Source organism: Taudactylus pleione, unplaced genomic scaffold (genome assembly GCF_031769625.1).
Source record: "Taudactylus pleione unplaced genomic scaffold, aTauple2 ptg000179l, whole genome shotgun sequence".
NCBI lineage: Eukaryota > Metazoa > Chordata > Amphibia > Anura > Myobatrachidae > Taudactylus > Taudactylus pleione.
This window is the reverse complement of record NW_028284581.1, coordinates 12,254,572-12,275,175: the sequence shown is the minus strand read 5'-3', so window position 1 is coordinate 12,275,175 and position 20,604 is coordinate 12,254,572. Positions and strand designations below refer to the sequence as shown.

Genomic DNA, 20,604 nt, shown 5'->3' with positions numbered 1-20,604 from the left:
GATCCGGCGGAAATGTAATTATCAAAGTCCTGTCAGTTTTTGGGGAAATCATGCTGTCAAATCCCCCCCAAAAGATGTCCTGACATGGGGGATCACTATGGGTACCTCTGTTTTGGCCTGCTGAAGGTAGTTGGGGTTTTTAAATAGTCGCGGCAGGTGCATAAATGCGGCTTTAGAAGAAGTGGTGAAGAATAGCACTTAGGTTTTGTTTTTGTTTTTTTAAATAGTTCCATCAAATTTGGGGTACATTAAAATGGGTGCAAGCATATTTTGAAGTCCCTAAAGTCATTTTTTAAAATTCTTTAAAACACCCTCCCGCATTCTAGAAAACACATGCCGCATACTTGGGGACCCCTCCTGAGTCAATTTCGCTAGTTTTAAAGTTTGTCCTCCAACATTTTTTTTTTTTTGCCCCCAAAAAGAATATCTTTTTTTTGGGGTGTCCTAAGGATTTTTTTAAACATTTTTTGACACACATTACATTAAGGGGACATTCCAAAGGCTGCAGGCTATTTTTCTTTATTCTGCACCCCTAAACCCCAATTCTGCACTTTTTTCACCACCTAAATAGTGGTGAAAACTTATCCCCTTTTTTTTTTTTTTTTTTTTTTACAAAGACCTTTCGCACCTTCGAAAAGTCTTTGTAATTGAATATGGGGATAAATGAAACAGGCGAAAATGACATTTTTGCAGACTAATTGAGTATGGCCCTTAGACTAGATAAGCCGATCTTGAATTAATTCTGCCCACCTTTGATGCAGTTTCAGATCTGTAATCTTCTCCCAGATTTTCAGTCCTAAATCTCAAAATAAACCACGAAGAGTTTACAAAAACAAAAGACTGAGATACGTTTACTTTTGAATCCTTGTCTTGCTGAAATATCCAGCTTTTTTTTTAACTTTAAATCATACTTACCGACATTTCTGGGAGCCCCCTCCAGGAGGGGGCTACCAGATCGGTGCAGCAGGGAGGGTGGGGGCAGATTAAGTGGGTGGAGCAGTGGCGTTCCAGCATCAACGCAGCCCCTCCCACCACTTTATAATGCTGATATTACCGGCATTACAAAGCAGGGGCGGGGCTATGATAATGCGATTCAGCGCAAATCGCGTCATGGCCCCCCCTAACCAACCACTTTCATGTGTGGGGGGGTAGCAAGGGGCCGGAGGACTTGCCTACTCTTGTGGGGTGCCGAGAGCGGCACCCGTTTTTCGGGAGGCTCCTCTCTGTTCCGTGAGAGTAGGCAAGTATGCTTTAAATTCTTCACAGATTAATATGGGATATTGGCTTAAATAGCATTTGTAATAGTTGAACTATGTCTCTGCATGCAGCATAACATTATAGATCCATGTTTTACAAGTTGCTAGTTTCTTCAAATTGTTTAACTGTTATCTGAATGGGGGGCGTGGCCTGGAGTAGCATGGTGTAGGCAGCATTTTTCCAGCTCTCCCGTGGATATCCTGATATTTAAACCTGTTCCTCCGTTGGTGTACCTTTATCAGTGGAGCATCTACTCCTGCTCTCCTGGAGTTCTGTGGTGGGCTATTTGTGTGATTGGGATGTAGTCTGGAAGCTGATGGTCTAAATGCCAACCGCCGGCTTCCAGACTCTCTAATCCCGGCGTAGTACTAATGACAGGCGTCGAAAACTCGACGCCTGTCATTAACCTTCCGCCGGAAGACCGACGCCGGCATACCGAACGAAGGTAAGCCGGGTGCGGACAGCCGCGGGGAGGGAAGGGTTAGGTTTAGGGCTCCCGGGGGGACTTAGGGTTAGGCACCCCCCCCCCCCCGGGAGGGTTAGGTTTAGGCTAGGGGAAGAGGGGGTTAGGCACCCCCAGGGGGACGTTGGGGTTAGGCACCCCCCCAGGGGACTTGGGTTTAGGCAGCGGGGAAGGGGGGATTAGGGTTAGGCATTTGGGGGGGGCGGAGGTTAGGGTTAGGGAGTAGAATTAGGTTAGCAATACTACCTTAGGGACAATCGGGATCTTCACCCTTGCCGGGCTGCCGCTGTCGGGATTTGAACCTACTACCCCCGTGTGATTCCTCCCGGCTATTTCACCCTTTGTCTGTGTGGCCGAATCGTCTGCCTCCCTCCTCCTGGTTTTCCTGCTTCCTTCTCTGGCTCCCGCGGCTGATCTCTGCATGCCCTTACCTGTGAGTTGCCTCCGGATCATGGACTGTATTTTGTGGTGTCTTGCCAGTGAATCCTGTGGTCCATCTCCTCTTTGGCTCTTATCTGCAGGTCCCAGTGTTTGGCGCCATCTTGACGCCGGACTTCATTTGAGCGCTGCACTGGTCTTACTGCTGCTCTGACGTTCCTTGGCTGCGGTCTTCCTCTGTGGTTGACTTACCTACTGTACTTTTGCGGTGCCTTTGTATATCTGCTGCCTCTGCTGTGACTTTCTGATGGTTTCAACATCCTGAGGACACCTTCAGGTGCGGGTGGCTATTTTCCAGTTAAGTATTCTATACTTGCTCCTGAAATCCTCTGGCTATTAATATGGGAAATGGGCCTCAGACTGCACACCTTCAAAATATATATATATATATATATATATATATATATATATATATATATATTATATTATATTATAATTGGAGGTGCTACCTGTGGAGACAATTGATATATGCACAAAAACAAGTACAGGTGCTCAACTCCAAATTAACTGATTGTATATAAATAAATAAATTTTTGCAATGAATAGAGGTTTTGGGCATAATCTTGGCCAAGGTTATGGGCCTACCCACCGCATCCAGGTAACCTCTGTCGGGTAGGTCCCTAACATACTAGGATTCAAATCCAGAGCTCAGGACACCCCCCAAACTGGCCCAGCTAAGCCACCCCTGGCTGTTACCTGGTGTGGCTATGTACCTGGTGCCTTTCCAGTTACTATTTATCCTGGACTCTGGTTACCTGTTCCCGCTCCTCATTCCTCTGAGTTCTCTGGTTTTCCATTACCATCATGGCTCCTCTTCAGCTGATCCTTCAGGCTATTATGGACTCTACCCAGAGACTTGTGGACAGGATTGGAGAGTTGCAAATGGATCTCTTCCTTGATCATCATGTGGATGAGCCCCTGATCCCTGACTCCGACATCCTTTCCCCTCAAGTTCAAGTTCAATTACCCACTTTGGTGCTCCAGGTTCAATCCAAGGTTGTCTATCACCTTGCCTCCGGTCATCAAGATTCTGCTCTAGCGAGTCTAAAAATCCTTTTTCCATTTCCAGTATGCATGATGAAGCTTTGGGATATCTTATGCAAATGTTTTTATTTTTTTTGTGTATACTCCTGGGGGATATGTGGCAGATTGTTTTGTTTGTTTGTTTGTGTTATCTCATTTTTTTCCCTGCAGGAGGCTGAAGCCTGGCCCGATTAGACCTTTGGAACTTATATATTTGTCATAATGTTTTATTGCTTTATATGCCTTTTTTTTTTTTTTTACACTGTCATGATTTTATATATCTTGTTTATTTTTTTTTCTTCTTTATTCGTATATGTCTGATGTTTGATTTGGAGGAATTCCATGTTTCTTTTAAACTGGAGAGCTTGGCCAGCTATGTTTTTGGTAATTTTTTTTGTTAGTTGCCCTAGTCGATTTATGTGTGTTTTTTTTTTATTTATTTTTTTTATGTATATTTTGAATATACATATTTATGGTGGTTGTATTTATTTATTTTTCTTATATAATAATTATATTTGTACATTGTATGAACCCCATTGCTGTTTTTGATTTCCTTTTTCTGTGCGCACCCGAATAGCGTCTTTGGGTGTTGCCTGATCATCTGTCATTGTTATGGGGTATTTTGTAAGTATTTATCCTGTAGTTATGGTTATTTTTATTATATCCGATGTCTCATTGGCTGTTCTTTTCTATTGTGATCTGATTTCTCTGATATATGTGCCTCTGTATGCTGTTTCATTCTTTACATATGACTGTTTTCCCTACCCGGGTGTAACATTTTAAAAATGTAATAAAAAATACTCCAACTTAGGAAAAAAAAAACTTATCTGAATCTTGGTATTGCCTGCAAACTGCCACTGTAAATGTAGTGCCTATCTTGTCGGAATTGCATCGGCTAATGCATATTACAGGCTATTTCATTTGGTCCATCATCTCCAACAGATGAAAAACAACTGCCACCTTGAAAAGTGCTCCTGTATGCCAATGGAAAAAAATCTCACTGCAGCACAGCCTTCCTCCATTACAAATGTATCCGGTCTTCTTACTATTCTGCCCTCACTCTCCCAGCAAAGCCACTTTAGATCCCTAATGTCCATCGTCTACACCATTCACCATAGACCCTTTGCCATTATCAACTTAGGCCGGATACACATCAGGTGATAAAATGGACAATATATATAAGTGGATGGGAACGATATATCAGCCATAACTCTGTGTGTGTCCTCAATCGTGCATTCACGTGTGTTGTCAGCGATATGCTGCACATCAAATGGGACTACGTCACTGACAACGGCATGCATGTGAATGCTGATGGAAGGGTATATCGTGCGGTCGTACACCGGATTGTGCAGCATGTACTGCCGCCCGATGTATCCTTCCATCGGGTGTCAGGTTGGCTGGGATACATGTGTAGTCGACTTTACTTTTCTCCCTGCCTGTACATGACTATCAAACGCAAAATATACTCTCTCATCTAGAAATTTACTGTCACCAAATCAATTACCCTGCACTCATCGAGCCTTAGTTGTATCACTTCTATTACTGAATACTTCTCGCTTAATTTTTTTCTCTTCCCTCCCATCCTGGCCCCTCGATCCTGTCATTATACCACCACACACCCTATACCCCCATGCTTGCCTGCACTTTGCTGAAATCTTCTTCATCCTGTCCCTCTCCACTTTCACTTTCCCTTTTTCTGCAGTTGAAGTCAGGAGAACAATGAAGAATACAAGCTTAATACAAAGAGTGTTAGAATCTCATTGAAATGGCATAATGAATCAATGAATAGAGATGTATCCTTGAATCTTTTCGTTTCGACATCTACTTGTATTCCAAAAGGAGAACAATAGTGCAGACTGGGTTATTGTAGATTGGCGTAGTGTATTGCGTAAAATGCAGTTCACGATTGGAATGTGATTACAGTGTATAACCACGATGGAGCGCCAGGAATATTCCAAACTGGATTGTTACACTTGTCCCTGTTGTGATGTAGTCCCATAAAAATAGAAAGATGACAATGATGGGTTCTTTGTAAAAAAATATCTAATTATGTTGTGTTAAAGGGTCACTTATCCATACTCTTCTTTGATGCCTTGTCTATATACAGTAATTGATCACCCACTTCTTCTGAACATCCTTCACTTTTGGCTTTTACCACCTTTTCTAAATGCTTCATTTTCTCTACTATACACACACTTTTTTTCCTCTGCCCATTGGTTCCCCAAAGCTCTGTTCTCAGTCATCTGCTTTTCTCTCGGCCTACCTCCTTCTTTCAGTGAATTAATATGCTACTTTGCTCTCCATTACCACTCCTATTTAGATCACCCATCTCTTTCTGATATCCCATGTCTCCATCTGGATGTTCCAACAGTACCAAAAGCTCAACATCTACCTCCATTCCTTAGTGTCACTAGCTCTCCTCTATTCTCCCTCATAAATTACATCATCAGTTCCCCAAGCTTGCTGACTTGGTGTTGTCTTTTACTCTGCCCTCAATTTCGCCCCTACATCTAGTCCCTTGCCCTGTCTTGTCAACTCCTCCTTTGAAACATTACCAGAATATGTCCCTTTTTCTCAGGAGAACATTAATCCAGTATCTAATTTCCTACATTGAATGCAACCTACTACTACTGTTTGTGAAAATCCACAGGAAAAAAATTACAAATAACCATTCCCACAATAATAAATTCTGTTATACTTTCTAGCTTGAGGTGTACCTCCTATAATATATATCATCTATTTACTTTGAATACCAAAGCCAAAAAAAAAAAAGTGGAAAAATATTCTATGAATGGGATACTCAAGAGTGCCCCATCAGTAGAATACTTTTCCCCTTTTTTATCTACAAAAGCCTTCCCCTCTGTCCATCCTAAATTTTGTGGAGATACTGATCTTCCTTTATCACCACTGTACCACTCTGCAAATACCTATACTCCTCCATATCTTTTCCTTGAATTCAAGCTACTCACCTTCAAAGCCCTCGCCAACTCTTCCTCTTCAAATATAAATAACCTTGTAATAAATATTCTCTTCCATTTGCCTCTGACTTACACTTCTCTGGTATCCACCACTAATTCCAACCTCCTGGGCTGTAACTCCCTTCCCCGCTTGATCACTCTCATCCAATCTTTAATCCTCCAAGTTTTCTAACACACCCACCTTTTCTCTATAGACCCCACTTCTATTAGGTTGTCACATGTCCACTCGCGAGTCCCACTAACTTCTATTGCCACAGCATTGCCTTCACCCTCTAAACTGTTAGGTTCCATGAGCAGAGCCATCTGTACCCTTTGTCAAATTTAAATGTATTCTCTTCCTTCGTCCACCTCATCTGTGTCTGTTTTAATGTGAGTTTTTGCAGAGTAAGCTTTTTTTGGAAAAGCGATACTTTTCTCTTGCAGCTGAGGTATCCCATAAGGATTTCCCCACACTGCATCTGCCCCCCCTCTCTTTCACCCCAGACACCCCAAACACCCGCGGCCACCGGTGTCCGTCCTAGCCCCCCCGCTGCTGCTGGCCTGTGTAACTCTCCCCGGACCCTACCTCTTCCCCCGTGATCACTGGTGTCCGATCCAGCTTCCCCACGGCCGCGGTGTCTGATCCGGCCCCCCCCTCCTCCCTCGCGGCCGCCGGTGTCCGATCTGACCCACCTAGCACCCCCGTGGCCGCCCTGCTCAGTAGCTGCACAAGCTCCCCCCGGCGCAGGCGAGCACAAGAGGATCTGAGGAGGGAACCTTTGACAGCCCAGAGCCCCTGGAGGCACTGTAAGTAAACAGCTGGAGGGATCTGAATAGATCCCTCTGCTGCACAAGCTGCCTTACAAATGGCAGCTTGTGAATGGTTTAGGGGGTGTATGCCATTGAGGATGGCATACAGTATCGCTCACAGGTTCCGGAAAAAATAAAAAAAATGCTTTTTGGAACTTGATGAATTACATAATTTCTACATTTCCATACTAAAGTATAGGTAATGTGGAAATTATCGGGGAAGAATTGTAACCAGGAGATATCTGTGATATCTCCTACGTTACAGGAATGCTGAATGGCTCTGAACCTTCATTTCTACAAAAGTGGGTGAAAAGTAACATTTTCCCCTACCTTTGTAAAAATGAAGGGATGATGAATAGACCCCTAAAACATTACAGACCTAACCAGAATAACCACTAATATTGAATAAAGCATTTTTATTTATTTTTATTAACACAATTGTCAGGTACATGTATTGGTTCTACTAGTAATAGTAGAGTTTAGTGGGATAACATGAGCCTTTGAAAGTACAGTTTGTTTAAAAGAATGACCTCCATCATTGAACTCGGCACAGTGTGCGTGCATTAGTAAATGTCTTCCAGTTGCAGCAGGGCAGGCCTTAACTGGTGGCATTAAACATTAATGTGTGCACTTGTTTTGTAACCTGATATATATGATGTCATTCTCTGCTGTGCTTTTATGATGCACATTAAACCAACTTAGAAAGGAGACACTTGCACTGATGCATAAAAGTAGTTTCTTTCTGTGTAGCATAGGAATAGCAGACTAACACAAACCCTCATATGGGCTGCTGTATAAATCCTGATGTGGGCTGCATGCTGCCTCCCTGTGCATATTGTGGTTGCTAGGCACCAGTCTGGAATCCATAGCTTGTACAAACTCCTGAGAGAACTGACGACAGTGAGGATTTGTAAGCATCTCTCCCCACACAACACAAGTGTACTGCCATCCAAATCTATTAAGTACTTAGGCTAGCGTCTCAAGAAATAAGAGTTGCTTTATAAATCTTTATACATGATTTTATAGGGCCCCATGTTGAATTTACCAAAAAACACTACTGTGGCACATTGTTGGTATTACATAATGGGGTTAGTTGAACACCTCCTAGCTTTTAGTATTTGCTAGTTGTATTTGCAGGTCTTTAAAGTTTCTCCTGAAATTTCTGATCACATGATTCCGAATTTCTGGAAATGAAGACGGGCATTTTGCAGTCGCTTTAATTGAGTGTGTGTGTAACCAGCTCCCTTTGTAAATCACTTCTATTGCGGAGTTACGAAATGTAACATCTTTAATACAAATCATTATTTAACTAAATAAAGCATGAAAATGCCATGGTTTATTTAAATATTCTGTGAAATTATACATGCCAAATTTTGAATGCCACTCTAAATTGCATGTACGACAAAATACCACCCTGTTCTTCATATAACCCTATATGCGCCAACCTAGACGTAGTTTGCAGTGAGTGATATTGGATATTATCTGTACAACGGAACTAAAGTGGAAGCCTGCTAAGGTAATAATAATGCATAAATATTACAATTCCTTATTCATTCTTTCCAATTCTTGAAAGACCTAAAACCAGACATGCTAGAGACCTCAAAACATTTCCCATGGCCATGAACTATGGAGACTATTCATGAAGCCCCATTGTAAATTCAGAATTAATTGCCATCCAGCTCAATGGTAGTTAATGCAGGATCAGGTTGCATTATCATGAATAGACCATGTTGAATAATTACAAGAAGTCTGAAATATATTTTGAAGCTACTTGCTGATGTCTCACTTTGTAACTATTCAGACATTTGAATCACTCTATACGATACTTTAGTTAATTCATGCATATTCACAATGAAAAACATTGTGCCATGTGTGTAGAGGTCTATGCTAATTACTTCAAGACATACAAGATGGTAATCCCTAGCCCTTAAAATTGTTTGTGTGTGTGTGTGTATATATATATATATATATATATATATTATACAGTCAGGTCCATAAATATTGGGACATTGACAGAATTTTCAGATTTTGGCCTCTATTCACCACCACAATGGCTTTGAAATGAACCAAACAAGATGTGCTTTAACTGCAGACTTTCAGATTTAATTTGAGGGTAATTACATCCAAATTGGGTGAACGGTGTAGGAATTACAACGGTTTCAATATGTGCCTCCCACTTTTTAAGGGGCCAAAAGTAATGGGACTATCAACTCAAAAGCTATTTCATGGACAGGTGTGGGCTATTCCCTCGTTATTTCATTATCAATTAAGCAGGTAAAAGGTCTGGAGTTGATTCTAGGTGTGACATTTGCATTTGGAATCAGTTGATGTTGACTCTCAATATGAGATCCAAAGAGCTGTCACTATCAGTGAAGCAAGCCATCATTAGGCTGAAAAATCAAAACGAACCCATCAGAGAGATAGCAAAAACATTAGGTGTGGCCAAATTAACTGTTTGGAACATTCTTAAAAAGAAAGAACGCACCGGAGAGCTCAGCAACACCAAAAAACCCGGAAGACCACGGAAAAAAACTGTGGTGGATGACAAAAGAATTATTTCCCTGGTGAAGAAAAACCCCTTCACAACAGTTGACCAAATCAAGAACACTCTCCAGGAGGTAGATGTATATGTGTCAAAGTCAACAATCAAGAGAAGACTTCACAAGAGTGAATATAGAGGGTTCACCACAAGATGCAAACCATTGGTGAGCCACAAACACAGGAAGACCAGATTAGAGTTTGCCAAACAAAATCTAAAAAAGCCATTACAGTTCTGGAACAACATCCTATGGACAGATGAGACAAAGATCAACTTGTACCAGAGTGATGGGAAGAGAAGAGTACGGAGAAGGAAAGGAACTGCTCATGATCCAAAACATACCACCTCATCAGTGAAGCATGGTGGTGGTAGTGTCATGGCGTGGGCATGTATGGCTGCCAATGGAACTGGTTCCCTTGTATTTATTGATGATGTGACTGCTGACAAAAGCAGCAGAATGAATTCTGAAGTGTTTCGGGCAATATTATATGCTCATATTCAGTCAAATGCTTCAGAACTCATTGGACGGCGCTTCACAGTGCAGATGGACAATGACCCGAAGCATACTGCAAAAGCAACCAAAGAGTTTTTTAAGGCTAAAAAGTGGAATATTATGCAATGGCCAAGTCAATCCCATGACCTGCATCCGATTGAGCATGCATTTCACTTGATGAAGACAAAACTGAAGGGAAAATGCCCCAAGAACAAGCAGGAACTTGAAGACATTTGCAGTAGAGGCCTGGCAGAGCATCACCAGGGATGAAACCCAGCTTCTGGTGATGTCTATGCGTTCCAGACTTCAGGCTGTAATTGCCTGCAAAGGATTTGCAACAAAGTATTAAAAAGTGAAAGTTAGATTTAGGATTGTTTAGTTTGTCCCATTACTTTTGGCCCCTTAAAAAGTGGGAGGCACATATAGAAACCGCTGTAATTCCTATACTGTTCACCTGATTTGGATGTAATTACCCTCAAATTAAATCTGAAAGTCTGCAGTTAAATCACATCTTGTTTGTTTCATTTCAAAGCCATTGTGGTGGTGAATAGAGGCCAAAATATGAAAATTCAGTCAAGTTCCCAATATTTATGGACCTGACTGTGTGTATGTATATGTATGTATATATATATATATATATATATATATATATATACACACACACACACTGTATATAAAATGGTGTGTGTGTATATATATGTATAACACACACACTCACACACGGTGTAATGGTTAGCATTACTGCCTCACAGCACTGAGGTCATGGGTTCGTTTCCCACTACGGCCCCAACTGTGTGGAGTTTGTATATTCTCCCTTCCGCTTGGGTGGGTTTCCTCCCACACTCCAAAAATATACTGGTAGGTTAATTGGCTCACAACAAAAAATTAACCATAGTGTGTATGTGTGTGCGCATGTGATAGGGAACATAGATTGTAAGCTCCACTGGGGCAGGAACTGATGTGAATGGCCGAATATTCTCTCTGTAAAGCGCTGCGGAATGTGTGTGCGCTATATAAATAACTGGTAATAAATATTAGCTGGGATACCCGGTGTTGCCCGGGTTGAAGATTGGACCCTGAAGTACACCTGCAGCCTTCATTTTTTTTTTTTTTACATTGTTCTCCCTTATAACCCGGATAACTATGCAAATGAGGAGTATATGACAGTGCAGGCAGGCGTATTCTCACACCGTTTGGAATGAGGTATATTGGGAACAGACTGCCTTAAGGTGCATACACACGTAAACTAGTTGATTGGTTGGAATGAAAATCTGGTAAGGTATGACGGCAAATGACAATCAGCAATTTGCTCCCAAATGCCGGAAGATGGACAGAAACTGTTGTTTGAACAAATTGTTTAGATCAAACATTTAACAAACTTGTCTGACGACCATTTTCATCTGTTTTCTGGCATTTAGGAGCAAATTGCTGATCATCATTTACTCCCATACGTTACCAGATTTTCATTCCAACCAATCAACTGGTTGGATGATTGGACAGAAAATCTTTACGTGTGTATGCACCATTACAGAACTGAAATCAGTATAGCTTCCAAAATCACTTTAGTTTCAGTGATCACTGCAGTACAGATGGGGTAATTTGGCTGCGGAACAGATATGCTATCGCAGCTACTAACATGTTAGCAGCTGCAATAGCTATAATATGGTAATGCAGCAGGGGCATTATTGCATGCATTACTGACCCGAGTTGCATCCAAGGATGCAGTATCGGATCATCTGCGATTCCTTTGGCTGGCTGAGTGACCATGGGATTGCAGACCCGTACTGCCCATTCGCAGATTCCCGATAATCTGGAATCTGAGTGATCCCTGTCACTGCGTAAACACAGCTGAATCACCCCCTGAAATCACTCTGTAGACCAATGTTGAGGACCATTTCAGGGGGTGATTCAGCTGTGTTTACGCAGTGACAGGGATCATTCCCGTATAAAAGGGGGCACTGTGTGGCTGTGATCAATTTACCTTGTGGATTGTAATCTCCATATGCTAAGCTTAGCCAGGATCAAAGATTATGGATTGATTATGCTGTCTGCTACAGTCTGAATGCATCGAGTGCTGAGCTACTCATGAGCCTGCCTGGCACCCCTAGGGCGGCTGCTGAGACAGTGCGTGAAATGCTAATAATGCACACTGTTTAATGTCAAAGTTTATCATGCAAACACAGAGGGCTGGCTAACTCAGTATTTCATGTATGCAGCTGTTGGAAAAGTGATATAGCACAGCACTTTGGTGTAGGAGAGAGTATGACAGTCTGTGTATGAAGCAGGGGCGTATTTACAATGGGTGCAGGGGTATCCGCACACACAACCTGCACCCAATTACATATACTTGCCTCTCCTTCGGCCCGGCGCTGGCTGTAGAAATCACTGGGAAAATGGCCACCGCGTCCATTTGCCCGGTGATTCACACATGAGCAATAGAGATGTCCTGGGAATGCCATAGTCTACTGCACTGCTGGAGAGGAGGGGGCCCGATCAGAGCCCGCACACGGGCCCCCTCCTCCCTTAAATCACCTCTGGCATGAAGCCAGCCCCTCAGCCCCAGAACCTGTGTAATTTAAGAGTGTCCAGGTTTTACGGGATTGTGTGGCTCTGACAAAGGGCCTGATTCAGAGACGGACGCTCTGAACGAGCGCTCGCTCTGAATCGGCCTCCTGGCCGTTCGCATAGCTTTGGGTGACAACCCACAGCTATTGCGAGCAGCCAGGTTGATGGTCGCGATGGTCAAGACCATCGCGACAATTGGGCTTGCGACGAGACCCTTGTGGCACGGTCTCATGGCCGCAAGCCCCAGAGAGCTTCTGGCTCTAATAGAGCCGGAAGCTCTCCCACTCACTGGTGATGTCAGTGGGGCCGCCCACAAACGGCAGGCGTTCCTTCGGGAACGCCTCCGTTTGGCTAGCCACCCCCCCCCCTGCCCGCCTACCAAATGGGACGAGCTGTCGACAGCTCGCCCCCTTTGGTGCGAGCGACGGAGCACCCGGAGGTAGCCGGCTCCGTCGTGCGCATGCCCAGTGGGCGAACATCGACCCGGTTGCGAGCGCTCAGCGCTTGCGACCAGGTCTGAATCAGGCCCAAAGTTGAAACCTAGGCAAAAACCTAATACAGGTAAAACCACCACCATGCCAAATTTGGTACAAATCTCTGGCTGTGCATAAAAGATGGAGATGCGCACACACACTTACTTTCTCGTGTGTGTGTATATATGTATGTGTGTGTGTATGTATGTGTGTGTATATGTGTGTATATATATATATATATATTATATATCTTTTTAATGTTGGTGTGTTTCCCGTGACACATAGCTAACACTTGTGCTTTGCACACCCATGGAAGGCACACCATCGCATAGTCTACATATCCACATGAATATTTTTTCAACAGCTGTTGCTGACTTGTAAAGTTGTCATCCTCACACACAGCAATGGAACTTTAAATCCATTAAAGTCACGGTTTGCATGACAACTACTTTATTGGGAGCCACTTCATTGAAGCTCTGCAGACGTGTGATCTGATATTGCTTTGAGTTCTACGTTTGCTGCGCCTGCTTGATTTGTACCCTGCTTGAAAACGCCACAGCAGATTGCACTTCAATAGAGTGAATAATTTATAGGTAGCACTATCACAACAACTGCACAATGGCAGCTTTTATGCCTGTCTAATTAGGGAACGAACGAGGGAGCATTATCTGGCATTTTCCACTGAATTAGCAAAACAAGATACACGGGGAAAAAAAAAATCCTGAGCCTCTCTATAGCAGACATGATCTCAGTATAATTTAATGTGTCCGAAGATCTGCGACGAGAATGGACAGAGTGTTTGTTTAGCACTATTGAGAGCTATTCATGGGTTTAGGCACACATTAGCGTGTTGATTGTTTGATGCCATTTGGTGTTCTAATGAAACACAGACAACATGCAACTTGCATCCCACTGAGTCAGTATATTCTTCATTCATTCACAAAAGGAGCAGACTATATTAATCATCCTGAACATACTTTTATGTAACCACTAAAAAAACTGCCCTTGCAATGTTCATTATTTCACACCACACATTGACCAAAGTGGACATTGCACAGGGAATCATCTGGATGCTAGTGCTTAATAGTGTAGTGTACATTGTACATTTATTGTTACATAGTGGCCAGTTTCAAATATGATTTCCTGGGAAACTGTCATGTCTATGCACTCAACCAGTTTACTAACAGACATCTCAAAAGGCCATTGAACATGATCAGAAGCTATTTCCACCTTATTTTAAATAGTCTTCATCAACAAGCTATATCTTGCATAACACAGAGAGAGGATAGTTGCTGAAAACTACTGTACTTGTATGTGAAGCTCCTATGTAACTAGTCAATATTATATAAATAGGGTCATACTTTAGCTGCAAAATCTTACCCAGTCATTGAGCATAATTAACCTACCAGACTTTAAAACTTTGGTTACTATGTTTTTTGTTTGTTTTGCTAATATAGAACATTTTACTCCTGTATCCTTCTATTCTTACTTATGTTGGTGATTCTGAATGAGCAGGAGCATGGCACGCCTGTTGCTTGACATGAGTTTTCCATCATCTGGTACGCTTTATACACATTCAAGTAACATCTGCAGCCCATTACATAATCGTGTCCTATAATGGCGAGCACTTCTGGACTCAGTCAGTACAAAGTGAGTGTCATCAAGCAAGTTCACCTTATTGTATAGCACAGCACGCGACCTGTTAATAATAAGAAAAGGTATAGCATTTTGGAAACGCCTGTGACCAGTGCACTTGATCTCTAACAGCAGTGATATTGATCCATTGTGTGAAAACATCCTTAATACAGTAACTTCATTAAATATGTCCATAAAATAGTGTGTCTAATTACACAATCCTTAGGTCTAAAAGCATATCTAATTCAATGAGTTTTGCTTCTTAAGAACGTTGCATTTTCTTTTAAGTGTATCACACCTTTATTCATCTCTATTTGGGGAATAAGATAATAAGTCAGTGGTGCGTACCTGATGTACTCTACAATGTTGGGATCCTGGGAATAACAAACCATTTGTTATATTTCAGTGCTTTACTTTATGTTGTGGGAACCTAATATTGTTTATTGGCAGCATAGGCAACTGTAAAGGATCAGCTCTCAAAACTGTGTGGGCATTAAAAATAGATGTGTTTGAAACTGCGAAAGGATGCTACAACATTAAGCGCAAGCAGCTGCATGTAAGTGGGATTCTCAAACTTCTCTGAGTACAGATGACACCAGAATCAGGCTGAGATCCAGCCCCCTCTTTTGCCCCCTCCTCTTTCCTTTTCTCTCTGAGTATTGTAGCTGTTGCTAGCAGTGTGGGTTATACCAGCCAGTGACTGAAGACAAGCTGCTGATTGATCTCTCCTTTTGGCACCGAAGCCTGGGCATGTTGGAAGTATAATCCGATACAATGGCCCCAGACCGGTAGGAGTAAAGCTTTGTTGATGAGTGCAGAACTACAGATCTAAACAGGGGTATCAGCCATCCAGCAACACCCAGAAGGTAAGAGGATACCCACTGATGTGAATAATATATTATCATTTTAGCAAGGCACATTGCACCTAGATATTATTCCTCTGGATAGAAACAGAATATGAATGCTCCTGTCACAGATTTGATTTATTTTTATTTTCTCTGTCACTGAGATCTAGACATATAGATAGATACTGTTGCTTTCCAGGGAGCAGAAAGTGTTGGTAATATAAGGTTGATAGGATGCCTTGTTTTGTAAGTTGCTATACGGTACCCTGAGAAGCTGAGCATCACTGTGTAATGATTAGTGATTATTGCATGTGAGCAGGCTAGTACCTACCACAGGTTTTAATTGTGATACTAGTGCTTTTTTCTTTTCTTTCTTAATTGCCTTTGATACTGTATGTTTACATGTTTCTCCAAAAGATAGAGAACCTGAAAGATATTAACATACTGTATTGGTACTGCTACCTTTAGGGTTTGCTATCTTTCATGTGCTTGAGAGGTTTTAAAAAGCAAACCTATTTGTTGAAAACGCACCTAGTGCTGGCACAAGCAAGAGTTTCATGATGGAAACTACTTGTTCAAGATGTGTACATGCTTTAGGATGTATATTTAATACATTTATTGCTATTTTTGTATGTCTGGTAGAGGACTGGATAATTAGAACATTACACAAACCTATTATGAATTTTTAATTTGTCAATATACTATAGAAATCCTTCACTTTAGTTGTGTTTTACAGATCTGTGTATAAATCCCTTGCTGCTGGAAATGCTGAGGCCCAGTCAGTGCAGATATTCCCCTACTAAAAAAAAAAAAAAAAAAATCACCCCAAAATACACATTGATAGTTTTTTTCGTTTCTTTTTCCATGTGTCAGTTGTCTAATGATATGAAATTAGCCAAATTAATATTTTAAAGCCTAAAGTACATATTGTACGGTCTAAACAGGCTACAATGCTCGACTGATTCAGACAACAAGTGGGAATTTAGACAGTGATGGATTAAAGTGTAAAATAAAAATCATTTTCTCAAGTTTAAAATTCTAGCACATCTGCATGAGTCATTCTCCAAGCGAGTCATCTGTGACCAGATGGAGCTGTCAAACACTGATTCTAATATAATGTCAAGTATAATGTATATTATCTATCTTTCTAGGCATGCTGTAATATAACAATGGACATTACAAATGTTGCATTTTTGTCCCTGTGCAGTAATTATGCATTATTTCCTGAGTCACAAAGACCTGCTCAAAGAAGCATAACCATCTTTATCTTGCCAAATAGCCTTGTTACTGTTCAGAGCTAGTGAATAAATCTTGTTTTCTAGGTGCAGGAAGTTACAGTAGGTGGGTGTGTAATGTTACTTTATTTGGGTAAAGGGAGTGAGACATAGTTTTGCTAACCTCATGCAGGAAGGGTTGGCCAGGTTAGAAACTACCTTGAGCAGTTACAACCATGGGCGTAACTACCATAAGTGCAAGGGGTGCAGCTGCAATGGGGCCCAGGGCTGAGGGGAGCCCACCTTCCTTGTCTAAGTTACATGTGTTATATACAGTTTTCACCTTTTGGCTGGTACATAGGGGCCCTTACAGACTTTTGCTATGGGGCCTTCAAATACATAGTTACACCCCTGGTCACAATCAGTAAATTTACCATTTCTAGAATTATTTTGGTGTTAAACTTCATCAAGTATCTTCTACACATTTTATTTTTACAATATTTAAATAGGTTTCTTCCCAAATATATATGGCAGCATCAGTACTTCACTTGTGAGTCCCAGCGACCTCTTCCTCCGTTCTGTTGGAGGATAAGTACCCTCCACAAGGTATTGCATGGTCGGACATGCGCTTTGATCAAAAATTTATTTTTGTTTCACTAACATGAGTTTTCCATCATCCATCAAAAATGGTGTTTCAAAAGTAAAAGAGACAAACATTTGGCATGAGAGACCCACAAACCTATAGAGAGAGAGCGAGATATGGCCCTTGTAGCGCTCAAAACTTGTATTTCAATGTGGTGCCAAGGTCCATAAAAATAATATAATGTATAATAAACTTGCCCAGTCTGTGAGATACAGAAAGAAATGAAGGACCAGCTCTCATTGTTGTGATGAAGAACATAGAGGAAACTTAATCCTGCATAAAAATGCTTAATGTCCAAAGCAATGGCGTCTGTTTCTGCCTTAATCTAGGCGATCATCAGAGGCCCTGAGTTGCACATCATGACACACAGCATGAGTCTCACCACCCACATAACCAGCACTCCAGGACGACTGTGCGTCCTTTTCTCAGGGCATAAAGGGAATAAACAGAAGTATACTATAGCTCTAAAGTTGTCTAAACCTATAGTAAGAGTGCCGCGTGGGTTATTTGATAACCAGTAATAAAATAAATGACATGCGCCCTCCCTCCCCCACAAGCATAACCAGCCAATGGCTGGGTTTTTTTTTTTTTTTTTTAAACTTTTAAGCACAGAAATTTTATATTACTGTAATTTTTGTTTTGTTGAAAAATAACATGTTCTATATCTGTGGAATAGAAGTGTGATTTTAATATTTCTGTATTTTGTTTGTTACTGTGCATTACATATAAAATAACAATAAGGAATGTTCCAATATGCTACAAAAATATATATAATTTACATATGTACAAAATTAAGTTCTAAAATCACTGTGCCATGTAACCAAAACATTTCATTAGTATGTAAAATTGGTTTGAACATGTTCACATGAATGGACGATTGAATGATTTTATTACAGTACTACAGAGAAGTATTCTGTAAGTCACTATGTATCATTTTGGTCTTTTAACATTATTGACATGAATGCAGTTATTAATAGAAATGTCATTTCATTTTCCATCCAACCCTACAATATTTAGCTTCGGGATTGCTAACCTTTGACACACATTTTGTTAAGCTACATCTTTCATGAGAAGTGTGTCCTGCTTCTAGTCTTATTTTTTATTTATTTTTTCCCATAATGCATCTCTTCTTATATAAGATCTAGTGTTAAAAGTTAGCATTGTATTCATACAACTATTTTGTGCAGTATGTATACCTATTACTGCGAGTTCAAAATTGTTTTCACACTATATGCACATTGTTTTTTTGCTGCATCCTTTCTTTAATTACCAAATTGTTTAACGATGCTTTTTTGTATTCACTTTAAAATTAGATTGGTCATCCATCTCAAACAGTAACCTAGCTTTGAAGCATTGTTGCCCCGAAATCTAAGTCACAGTGTCAAATAAAGGATTAACGTGATCGGCTGTTGTCACTCATCCAGTCACATACATTTTTCATTTGACATTTTGGGCACGATTCTATTCAACGCGAAGTGAATAGCGCCGGGAATGAGGTCCCGGAGCTACTCAATCCATCGCGCTGCTAACCTCGACTAAGGATTTCATCTCGCATCCCTCCGTGGATGCGAGCAGAAATCCGACAAAAGTCCAGGCGCGATGCTGTTTTCTGCCCTTATCGCTGGGAAAACAGCATTGTGCTGGGAAGTTTAGTCGGAAAATGCCCATTCTTGCGCCTAAACACCCTGTTAAGGCGCATTAAACAGTACTTTTAAAACACCTGATGAATTGTGTGTAGGTAGAGGTGGGGAGCACTAGAAAGGGGGCCCGCATTCAGGCTGTGCAAGGATTTCTGTTATTCCTCCAAGGTGGGCGGGCATCCCTTTAAAAAGAAATAGGGAAAAAAAAGTTCCTTTTTATTTCTTTTCCTTCTTCAAAGCTATGGTAGTATTTGTCCATCTTTTGAAAGCCTGAAGAGTACCAAATTAATCTTCCCTAACTTTGTTTTATTTCTATACAATGCTAATGGGTAATGAAACATGATACTTAGAAGCTGCACTAATATTAGCTTGCTGTAATGAAAGTTACCTATTGCTACAGAATGTCAATCTTTCAAAACCTTTTATGTTTTTGGTTTCATCAATTATGCATAATAGACCCAAAGGGTCTATTTTGGAAACTATGTACTAAGCCTTGGAGAGAGAGAAAGTGGATGAAGTTAAAGTACTAACCAATCAGTTCCTAACTGTCACTTTACTGGCTGTTGGGGGAGAGGTATTACAGCGGCACACATCGTGCTGCTATAACTTTTCCTGCTTCGTCTCTTTACCAAGGCGAAGCAGGAAGCAGTACCGATGAGTTGTATTAACATCTCATCTGCTGGAGTGGTGGAGTGATAACTACCCCCTTCAGGTATCACCGCAGCTCATCAGCCTAGTGCTGATGTTCCGTGTTTCCCTTCCCAGCCTGCCCCGCTAGGCATGCTCACGAGATCTCATGTGCAGCCAGGAGCCCGGCAGCCGCTGCAACATGGACGGTGCTGTACCTGCTGTGGTGACAGGGCAACAACTGCAGCAGCTGTCGATATATCAATAGCCGTCGGAACGGTCAGTGCCACTGACCGTTCATACATTGGGTAGCACATCGGCGCGCTATCTTGTGTATATAGCAGCGCCGATAATGACAGGGGGGTACATAGACCCCATAGACCCTTAATGCCCATTCTAACCCTACAATTAATTAAATAAACTGGTTTCTGTATTCTGCGATAGGGATGGTTTTTGGTCTCTGCTTCTACTTAGAGCTGCTTCCACAATACTGGCCAGGAAAACAAAGGATTAACTTACCTCTTCATTCGTATAATCACAGACAATATGAGTATACATGACGTGTGTCTCACATTTCCAGAAATATCAACACATCAGATGGGGTTCATTCCACATACTGGGAGGCATGGTGCAGCATTACACGTGCGGAGGACTTGGAGTGGACATGCTACCTTTGCACTCTCAGGCCTCTACATAGGCCAGGACAGTTTGTATCCAGTACCCTTCCTCTCAGTATGAACAGTTTGTTGGATAGCTGCCACCTGTAACTTGATTTTAAGGGGGTAATTTATATAGATCATTTTAAGGGGGTCATTTATATAGGTTATTGTACATTACACTTTAGTGCAATTCATGAGAAGTGTCAGTGTTGAGAGATATTATTATATGTATTAACTATTTGGTTCTTGAAACCTTTTGCGTTTATTAATGCCATACTTCTGTTTCTGTTTTTACATGAATATTTTGATTATTGATGCATTCA

General features: G+C 41.4%; 1 protein-coding gene across 5 annotated transcripts in view; it reads left to right on the top strand.

The window, feature by feature from the left end:
- The window catches only part of RIPOR2 (RHO family interacting cell polarization regulator 2), a 247,787-nt gene that overhangs the window by 42,582 nt on the left and 184,601 nt on the right, over positions 1-20,604 (top strand). The window contains exon 1 of one of the 5 annotated variants that reach the window (XM_088475870.1): positions 15,311-15,519. The exons of the other annotated variants lie outside the window; for them this stretch is intronic. The gene's annotated coding sequence lies outside the window, so the exon portion shown is untranslated. Of the gene's footprint in view, positions 1-15,310; positions 15,520-20,604 lie in introns of those variants that run through there. 5 annotated transcript variants of the gene reach the window in all.